Genomic DNA, 9,306 nt, shown 5'->3' with positions numbered 1-9,306 from the left:
GAAAACTTTCTCCTATATTAACCCGTTTACCCTCACAACCACCCTCTGAGGCAGGAACTATCATTAGGGAAACTGAGTCATGTTTAGTAAGTAGCAGGGCTCTGATACAAATGTAAGCAGTTTGACTCCAGAGTCTGTACTCTTAGTGGAAAAAGTCCAAGGCCCTAAGTTTGGAGATCCAGGTTCCAATATGAAGCCTTTGCCTAAATAGCTGCGTGACTCTGTAAATCCCTCCATTTTTCTGTGTCTCAGTTATCTCAACTGGAAAATGAAAATAACTACTATTAACTCGAAAACCTCTGGTCCTCACATGGCTTGGTGAAAAGACAAGAAGGTTTAGAAGGTGACTCCAGTTGTTACTTGCATCTCTTGAGTAACGTCAAGGGAATCTAACTCGTAACCTACAGCAGTGTTTTAAAATCTCTCCTTCATTTTCTCATCCACACCTCTCCCATCCTGCCTCTGTCCCAGCGCATCACTCTCTCATCCCCTCACTTCTTTTTTTTTTTTTTTTTTAAGGCAAATAAAGGCTTGTTTTGTTGAATGACCAATCTATGGAATTGCCAAGGCCTCTATGGACAGACAAGAGAGGGGGAGCTTTATTTCTTGGGCTCTTCCTCCTTGAACAGAGTCTTGATGATTTCCTCTTTCTTGACGTGGAGCTGATCTTCACAGCACTTGTGTGTTTCCTTGGTCTTAGACCTGCGGGCTTCATCCTGGTCATCCAGGATCTTCTTGCCAGCCTTCGGCTTGCGGATGTGTTCCATGCAAATCCACTTGTTTTTGAACGCATTCCCCTTCACTTTCAGGTACAAGCTGTGATACATGCAGCAGTCAGTCTTCTTAGATTCACGGTATCTCGTGTGCAGCCGGTGCAGAATTCTAAAGCTCCTTATCCAGGTTACCTTCTTGGGCATTCGAGCATTGGCAGTACTCTTTCAGTTACCTGTGCCTATATGCCTGCCCTTCCAGTAGACCAAGGTGTTTTTCCAGCATTGAGCCTGGGAATGGACAGTCACAGGCTTCTGGATCATCAACCCATTTTGATCAGCTTCCAGATCTGCTAACGGGAGTTAGCATTGGCAATTTCATTCGTCTCATTGGGGTCTAATCAGACCTTTTTGCCACAGTGGAGGACAGTGGAGGCGAGCCTCTTCTGAAGCCTGAGCACACTCATGGCTGTGGCTGCACCAGCAAAAAGAAAGCCCATCCCCTTGCTCTCAAATCTGCCTCCAAGCTTGTCCTTAAACTCTGGGGTGAGGCACTTATCTTTGTGCCTCTCTCTGTCATCCTTTCCTTGACCATCCTCTGCCCCTAGATACTTTCTACACATTCTCCCAGTTCTTTTTCACAAAAACTTGTGAACCAAAAAGCTAGACCTCTTCTTTTGGGTGAGAGGGAGGGAGAAGCTAAGTGCCCAAAGAGAAAACATCCTGAACAGGTGGGAGTGGGAGGTGGGCAGTGGACATTGTATGGAGGGCTGATGTTTCCTTCCAGTCCTGTGGAGGATTAAAGAAGGAATTGATGAAGGACTATGAGTAAGTCCTAAAAATAAGTGTCATGCTTTATTATGCATCCTTGATAAGCAGGAATTCTTCCTTGCTCTGTGGCGCACCAGATAGTTAGAGTGACGAGGGTGTGGTAGGCAGTTATACCCAGACTGGACTGTCATCTTCTTGAGGGTAGGGATGTGTTCTTCCTCGTTGCTCTATCTACAGGGCTAAGTACAGTGTTTGCAGATAGCAGGCACTCTATAAATATTTGAAAGAATAAATGAAAGAAGACACAAACTTAGAGATGGGCCTGCTAAATTTGAATTTTCATCCTAACAACTGACCTTTCCATTCCATGAAGTGAGCTATTTAGCAACATTCTCTAGCATATGGATTATCTCTGTCTATGGCATCCATTCTTCCTCCATCTGTTGAAGAATTTCATCCCCTTTCAACGTCACATGAGGAAGCCTTGGTATACACTCTACACATGGTACAAATGGTATTTTATTTAACAAGGATGTAACAATATCACCTAGATTTGGCAAACATCATAAAGGACTTAATTTGGGGATTGCTTCCTGTTTTTTCTCCCCCTTTGATAGAATACATTTAATAGATAATATTAATTCGGTTCCCTGACACACATAAAACCCAGCAGTATTCAGTATCTGGCTTGTTTGCTTTTATTCTTAAAGAATCTGAAGGGAGTTGACATTTTGTTTCATTCATTCACAGTCTCTTTTTTCATATCTAATGAACACACTCCACAACAATGGCCCTCAGATCTCCACCATCTGCAGGGGATGGCACAGAGGTCATAGGCTAAGAACAACACCACATCAGTATTGAATACAAAAGTGAGACTTCAAAGACAGAGCTGGCTCTGAGGTCTATGCTTTCAAGACCTCGTAGCTAGTTCCTCCTGTTTATTATTTTTTGTTTGATTGGATGATAATGTAGTATGTCATTCCATGGTCCATGACCTCTAGTCAATTCCCCATGGAGGAGCCAGATTGGGGAATATTTTTGTGAGCATATTCGTCATAGTAGGCAAATAATAAAAACAAGAAAAGTGGGCACAAAAGATACCTGAAGAGAGGGAACAAAGTCCTTTATTATTGAGGAAGATGATCTTGGGGGCTCAGCCAAAAGTCTTTTTATCTGGATGGTGGTAATGATAATGATCGTCTCTGTAAATAATGTAGGCAAGAGGGAGATTTGTGTTAGTTTATTTCTCTCTCCCTAGTCGATTGCACTCTATTTCCCCTGATCATTGGGGCAGGCAGGTCAGACTCATCCCCACAGCTGCCGTGACTAGAGTACATTTCTACCTCTGAATCACCGGGCATCAACTTCTTAAAGTGTTGAGCTAATGAATTAAGTCTTAATGGAAAATTTCTCCTAATATAGGACCTCTCTGGGCTATAAATAATTAACATCAATTTATAGCTCAAGGGATGTCTCAGAGGAATCAATATGGTAAATTAACACTCCCACTCCCCAAAGAAAACAAAATCTTTTTTAGGTATAATTAAGCCTCAGGAAGTCCTATACTCTCCTTTAAGAAAACTTTGCATATAATTAACATTAGTTTTATTTTTATTGTAATTTACATTTTATTAAATATTCTTAAAAGCTAGAAGCTGCACAGGAGTGGTCCATGTTCTAATGGACCTATAAATTGAATGATTAGAAAGATACAGCTCTTACTGTCATGGAGGAAACTCAGGTAAGGCAGAGAAAATAAAAATCAAAAGATGCCAGGATAAATATATTCTGAACTAATTCTTTTCTTGCCCTCCATTCATCTTGTTCTTAGGAAGGAGATGGAGGGTGTTGTTCTCTGAGGATATGTCTACACGTCAAAAGAATGCCCAAGCTTTTGGTGATGATGGTGACAATGCCATGGTACCATCTTTTATTTCCAGGAGAGTCTTATCTTTATATCTCAAATTTTAAGTCATGCCCGAACAGGGCTCTGGCCTGTTTGGCAGCATATTAGACAGAGATAGGGATTACATTGACAGACTATGTTCTGACATCCCTAAATTTCCCGTTTGCCCTGCTCTCTCTGCATCAGCCCTAGCATTGCCAGCTCTGGCTGGCCTCTCCTTTTCAAGCAATCTCATCCATCATGGGAACTGTCAATTGGGTGCCTTTGAGGCCTGGGGCTTGTTGAAGATGTTCTGAGGACAATGTCCACCTGTCACATATTATTACCAGTTTTCCTAAACCCTGTAGTTAGGGAGGAACGATTCTGGCCTAGAGGAAGATACAGAAAGTCAGGAAAGAGTCGAGGATTTCTAGCAAGTCTGATTTCCTTTGTTGAAGTCTGTACCAACTCCCCATTGTCATGCCTTCGTTCTTTTTCTTTTTTTTTTTTTTTTTACTGTGGTAACACTTGTTTATAACATTATATAAATTTCAGGTGTACATCGTATACGTCAATTGTCACACCTTCATTATCAGAGATAGTGAGTGCAAAGGAGAATGTTGGGAAAGGCTTTTTCCAGGAGGTGCTTGCTAGGTGATGAGGGGGCCTGGGGCATTCCTAGGCAAGAGCAGGAGCAGTGAGGGCAAGCACAGGGGAGTGGAACTGGAGCTCAGTCCTGGGTCTTGGCAGAGCTTAATTGCTTGCTTTGTCCTTGAACCTGAATTTGGGACTTGAAGCTGGAAAAACTCACAGGTCAGAGGCAGATTTCTTTGCAGGCCTCAAAGTAATCTGTAGCCACCTAAACCTTCAAATCTCTCTGGGAGGTAGTGACTCCTGTGGTTAAAGAGATCTGTTTCAGGAATGGAGCTTTTGATGAGTCCTATCCGGCCTTCAGTTCAGACAGGCTCAGGTAGCTGCTTTCCTCTGTCAGCTGTGCTTGAACATTCTCTCCAGTAACTGCTCCAGCCAGTGCTCCTTCTTGCTGCTAGTCGACCTGAGATTATTACACTTGCATGTCTGTTTTCTGGAATGTTGATAACTGACTAAATTGAACCTTCCGCTACAAACAACATCTTTAAAAATCGTCACATGTTTCATAAAGTGTAATCCCCAATAGACACAATCCTACGGTTAAGACTTTCTGCTGGAATTGGCACCTGCCAGGTTTTTCTGGTGCCCGGATGTTTGTGCTAGGTAGCCCACATCTGCATAATCTTGGGGGTCCTCCCTCTTTCTTCAGAGTACCCCCTACTTATTTCTGGGAGTTTCCAAAGGGGGCCTCGTGTGTTCTCACACAACAGCCTGCCAGCCTGCCATGGGTCTGTTCCCTCCTCCACCTTCCTTCCCAATTCCCTGGGATCTCAGGTTCTAGAAGCCCACTGACTGCACCTAATTCTGGCTCCAGATGTACCAGCTATGTGGCCTAGGCAAGTTACTTAACCTTCTTGCGTTTTCATTTCCTCATCTATGAAACCAGGGCAATGTGTTTATTTTGAAAGTACTATAAAATGTTTGTAAGACAGCCAGCATGATACCTAATACACAGTAGAGTTTAATAAATGTTAGCTTAAATAAATATGAGCTAATTTTTTTTAACCACTGTTAGCGCTATTATTGTCATAACCCACATCTACTGCCTGTAAAGTTGCTTGGTGAAGTCCCTTTCTTGCTACGTAGGCCAATATCCACGCCAGGGTGTAGCCTCTGAAAGTTTCCCAAGTGTTCCATCCTTGGGGTACCACGATGTTTGTTTTCATGACTTTATGCCACACATTTGTGCCCTGGACACCAAGAAGCCTGACTTATACTTGAACTTCCACAAAGTCCCTCTTGAGTAGCTTCTGACCTTCACTCCTCTAACCAAAGGTGCTTAAACCCAGTTCATAAGCTTTTACCTTCCATTTTTCTCTTCAACTTTCCTGGCCCTTCTCCCTACCAAAATCTCTTCTTTCTTTCTTCAGTTGGGAAACCAGAATTCCCATGTAATGTGTGTGTGGTGTGTGTGTGTGTGCGCGTGTGTGAGAGAGAGAAGAAACTGGGATCTGGGTGTGGGAAGGGGATGTGGAGGGAGAGAAGTGTGATTTATGCTGGGAGCTGCCAACCAAAAATGCAGTAGTATTGATGGTTCTATTATGAGAACATCCAGTTGGCACCATAAGGGTTTTATTTTCTCTTTAAATCAGATTCTTAGAACAGAGATTTCTAATCTTTTGGAATGGAGATGTCAATTATTTTGAACAATACAGTATGCTTACAGTCTGAATTTGGTTTGAGAATTCCTCCCTATCCCACTTACGTGAACACCATTTTGGGCAGTCACATGTGGCATCCTCTGAGGTGAAGGCTGGGAGTGACATTGAGAATAAGAATATGGAATGGTGTCCTCAGACCTTGTAGACATGCTTGATGGACTTGACACTCTATCATGACTCTTCAGTCTGAGAGCGTGACAATGACCTAGGGGGATGGGCTGGAAGGCTATGGGACGAGGGGTGATAAGTGATTTGTTCAGAACATGCTGGATTGTTTGATCCAGCATCCCCTATTGCCTCTTGAAAGAGACAGAAGTTAAATAAATAAATGCTTTACCCGACAGTTCGTTATGATACTTGCTTTTATCATTTGATTTGTTTAATTTTGCAGGTTTGCATTTTAAAAAGTTATTCCCTCAGAGGAACAGAACAATTTGGTTAAATTTCCAAGGGAGGCTGGCATTTAGGTCCCATGGACCTAGCCAGCAATTTTTGATCCAGAAAGAGACAAGAACCAAGGTGTTTCATGCCCTTATAAAAATAATTGAAAACACAATTGACCATTAAGTATGTAAATGGTACAATCATTTTGGAAAACGGTTTGGCAGTTTCTTAGAAAGTTAAGCCTACACTGATTATATGACCTAATCATTTTAGTCCTAGATATTTACATAAGAGAAATGAAAATCTAGGTCCATACGAAGACTTGTACATGAATGTTCACTGCTGCTTTATTTATTTGCAATAGCTACAAACTGTGGAAACAACCCAAATGTCCATAAGCAGATGAATGGATAAACAAATCATGCTATATAGTGGAATACTACTCAGCAATTAAAAGGAATGGGTTATTGACACAAACAACAATATAGATTAATTTCAAAATAATTGCACTGAGTCAAAGATGCCAGACCAAAAAAAAAAAAAAAATACTGTGTGATTCCATTTATATAAATTCCAGAAAAATGTAAATTAATCTATGGTGACAGAAAGCAGATCAGTGGCTGCCTGAGGATGATAGGAGGTGGGGTGGGGAGGAGTGGGAGGGAGTGATTACAAAGGGGCAGGAGGAAACTTTTGGGGGTGATGGATATGTTCATTATCTTGATTGTGGTGATGGCTCTACGGGTGTATGCATATGTCAAAACTCATCAAATTGTATACTTTAAATATGCAGTTTATTGTGTGCCAATTAAGCCTCAATAAAGCCATAAAAATCACTCTAAATAAAAGTAACTAAACGTCTAATATTTTTTCATTTCAGAGCTACCTATGAGCAAATGTTATTCTGCTGGCTCTTTTAATTTTTATTCAGGGGATCCTAAAACCTTAACTTCTATCAGCATGACATATGCTAGTCACACTAAAAACTAATAATAATGACAACTAGTATTCATTGAGAGCTTTCTGTTGCACAGGGATATGCCAATGCTTTACCTATTATCTCATTTAATGCCTAGAAAAACTTCCTAATGTAGGTATTATTAGCTCCATTTTACAGAAGAGGAAATCAAGGCAGAGAGGTTAGTTAATTAGTCCAACACAAGAACACGAGTGTGGAGAGTCTCAATTCAAAACCATAAACTAGGTCCTACTCCTGGGCTCTGTCTCCTTCACTAATAGGACATAACTATGAATTTATTTGACAGAGGCAAAGAATTAATGCAGAAACAAGGGCTTGTTGCTGTAACCCTGAAGCTGTTTCCCACGCTCTTTGTTTGGCTTCCTGGCCCTCTGTGACACTAATTCTTTGAGCTTTTAATTTCCTGTAGCATAGTCTCCCTGCCTGTTTTCTAGATTTCCTGTTGCCCTGGTTATCTCCCTAGAATCTGAGCCTGTTGCCTTTGTGGTCTTCAGTGCCCGCCCTAGGCAGAGAGATTTGTTTGATGACTTACTCTGCTTTGAATAGTTACACCTGTCGGATTCTTCAGGTAGACGAAATCTGTGGACCAGGAAGGGATGGATCCTGTTCAAGATCAGGATATGTGTCTAAATCTCTGCTAGGAATACAGAGTAAGGGCCAAGGTAGACAGACAAAATAAGAGCGATCAGGACAGGAGATGTAGGAATTCAGGTAGAATGTATGAGGCAGCAGAGGGGTCATACTAACGTTCACTGGAAAGTCCACAGAGCAAGAGGGCAACAGTGGGCCCTGCTGAGTGCTAGGCAGGTAGAACTGGCAGCAAGAGAGCAGAGTTGACAGAACAACCTCTGAGGAGCCCCTGAAACATGTCCTTCAAGAGGCAAGCCGTCCATCAATGCATCTAGGAACTGATGGCCCCGGGCCCCGGGCCCCGGGCCAGCTTTGCCTGGATTGACAAGGATCACCAGAAGGCCCTAAAAAATATGGCTTCACAGTCTTTTCACAGTTCTGCCAGTCTCTCAGATTATTTTGGACTCTCTCTTTTTTTATTTTTAATCAGTAGGAGAAAAAAGAAAGATGACAATAAAAACCATATGGAGGCCTCTTCTCAGGCTAAAACCCTTTGATCTTTTCTCCAAACAGTAGAAAGTAACTTTTCCATTCTTAAAGCATTCTAAATGTTATCCAGCCTCTAGATGAACAAATGTCTCAGGTAAGTTTAATACCATGGTTCACTCCTTCATTTATTTGTTCAAACATGCATTGAGCACTCACTAAGTGCCAGTATCTATGCCAGGAACTGAAGGTACCAAGAAAAATTCCCAGTCATTGTCTACACTCAGTCCACAGTCTAGTATGGGAGACAGTTAAAAGACAGTGATATGCACCAGAATTTAGGGAGCCTCAAGAAGGGACATTCAAGTCAGGAGTGGGAGTACAGAGAAAAAGGAGGTAGAGGTTCAAAGAAGCTTCCTGAAGGAAGTGACACAAGAGTTAAGAAGAGAGTCATTCCTAGTTTTCTTAGCAACTCAAAAGCTTCCTTTTGTAGAACTTGGAGACTCTAATTTCTCAAATTCTGCCAGGATTGTTCTCTGGAAGCCCTTCAGTGTATCGATTTTTTTTAAACCACAGAACAATATAAATTAAGCAGAAAGAAAACTCAACAGGTTTTTAAACATAGATTTAAAGTGGTTTCCTAAGAGTCATCAACATAGAGAACTTGTGATCCAAGGACTTGGAATGTCTTCAAGAATCAATATGCTCAAGGATGAGTGGGTAAATTAGCAAATTCAGGGGAAATGGGGTATTCATTCATTTATTCATTCTCTTATTCATTCAATAAATAAATATACTCCTTATCAGGCATGGTACTAGACAATGGGGATTCAGAAATGAATAATTTGTTTCGAGTTAGATAATAAATATTTGTTAATATATAGTTTGCCTTTATGGAAGATATTTATCCTGTGCTACAGTGGTCACTTGTCACTGTTGTAAAAGCCAAGCTATTGTTCTAGGTTGTTCTAAGTCAGCATGATTTTTCTCTTTGGTTATTACTAAAACAATGCATACTGACAGAAGAACCTTGGCATGTAGACATCTATTTTCTAAATGTTTGTAAGAAGCAGAAATAAATAAGATCTGATGGACAAAGGGCAGATTTGTAAATGCTGCTGTGGTTTGATAACTTTATGTAATAAAATATTATTTTTGTGTGTATAAAATAATAATCACTTTTAAAAATTAGTTTTAACTAAGTTC

General features: G+C 41.0%; 1 pseudogene; it reads right to left on the bottom strand.

Annotated features, from left to right (window-relative positions):
• Positions 1 to 599: 599 nt before the first annotated feature.
• Positions 600 to 1,177, bottom strand: LOC101388865 (large ribosomal subunit protein eL19 pseudogene; annotated as a pseudogene).
• Positions 1,178 to 9,306: the final 8,129 nt, after the last annotated feature.

This window comes from Ceratotherium simum, chromosome 17, assembly GCF_057802395.1.
Source record: "Ceratotherium simum simum isolate JZ-2026a chromosome 17, ASM5780239v1, whole genome shotgun sequence".
Taxonomy (NCBI): domain Eukaryota; kingdom Metazoa; phylum Chordata; class Mammalia; order Perissodactyla; family Rhinocerotidae; genus Ceratotherium; species Ceratotherium simum.
This window is presented reverse-complemented; position numbering and strand designations above follow the sequence as displayed.